Here is a 1,276-nt window from a genome sequence, read left to right on the forward strand (position 1 = left end):
GGCCAAGCTGGGCCCGCTCCCTGCCGAACCGAGTTGCCGGTGGAGCGAAGCGGAGCTGGCAACTTGGTTTGGCGGAAGAGCGGGCCCAGCTTGTTACCATGTGCGATTATAACGCACTTAACATTAAGATTGAAGTAAGGGCGTCACACAGATTCACGTTTTAAAAACCGTTATCAATCGGATTGCGCAACACTTTTGATGAACTGGTACTTAAATAGTTGGCGAGGACCTCGTCCTCGAGGGTGTCATCATTCAGGACGATGGTGTCCCCCGTAACGTTTACCACGTCCACATCCTCTTCACCAGTCAAATCAACCACCACAATCTTACCCTCCATAACCGCTTTAACAAACCCACACAGCTCGCTCAACAAGAACTCACAAACGACTGAGCGCTCCGCGGGGAGCGGTGGCGGGGCTGTGGAGGGGCGAGCGCGCCGTGGTGGGGGCGCGCGGAAATTCAAAATGTCAGGAGAGGGATTCGAACCCTCGTCCCCCACAAGTAGGACCTGCACTTGAGGCAGGCGCCTTAACCACTCGGCCATCCTGACATCTTGCTGTGTGTGTCGCATCACGGTTTTATGACGCGCTTAGGTTATGTTACCACCCTTGACTTACGTGTCGTGACGTGTCAGTGAACCTCGTTAGGTTATGTTACCACCCTTGACTTACGTGTTGTGACGTGTCACGCTTAGGTTGTGTTACGCCCTTCCATCGATCGGTTTGCACCCCTTCGTCGATCCTCGATTTTTGAGGGGGGTGGGTTAGACCCCCCGAACTTAGGTACGAGTTAAGCCCCTCCAAGACACCGTTAAAAATAGGTTATGTTAGAGGCTCCCAAGACACCGTTAAAAAATAGGTTAGGTTATGTTAGGCACCCCCAAGATACCCCCTAAAATTAGGTACAGGGTTAGAAACCCCCCAAGATACCCCCAAAAATAGGTTAGGTTATGTTAGAGGCCCCCAAGATGGCAACCGCGACATTAAGGCATAACAATGGCGGACCGCGACAGGAAGGCATGCATACTACTAGTAGATGCCATTTTCACCCACACCTCACCTTAATCTGAGTATACTGTGTAAGCTGTAATAAGCAAAACAGTAGATTTAGGAAAAAAAATTCCATTACCTGTATGGTTTGTCTATCTGAATCATCTAGAAATTGAACTGTCATAATCAATGGAATGGTAGAGTGAGATAAATAACACCTACATCAGAAGGCTGTTGACTTTTAACTGGAGGTGATTGCTGAGGGGTCCAACTGGGGTTCTGTAATA

At 49.5% G+C, this 1,276-nt stretch overlaps 1 non-coding gene across 1 annotated transcript; it reads right to left on the bottom strand.

The window, feature by feature from the left end:
• Nucleotides 1-465: 465 nt before the first annotated feature.
• Trnal-caa (transfer RNA leucine (anticodon CAA)) lies at nucleotides 466-550 on the bottom strand. The gene has a single exon. It is a non-coding gene; the product is annotated as a tRNA-Leu (tRNA).
• Between the last annotated feature and the right edge of the window lie 726 nt (nucleotides 551-1,276).

The sequence above is a fragment of the Frankliniella occidentalis genome, unplaced genomic scaffold (genome assembly GCF_000697945.3).
Source record: "Frankliniella occidentalis isolate FOCC.00 unplaced genomic scaffold, Focc_3.1 Scaffold291, whole genome shotgun sequence".
NCBI classification, from domain to species: Eukaryota; Metazoa; Arthropoda; class Insecta; order Thysanoptera; family Thripidae; genus Frankliniella; species Frankliniella occidentalis.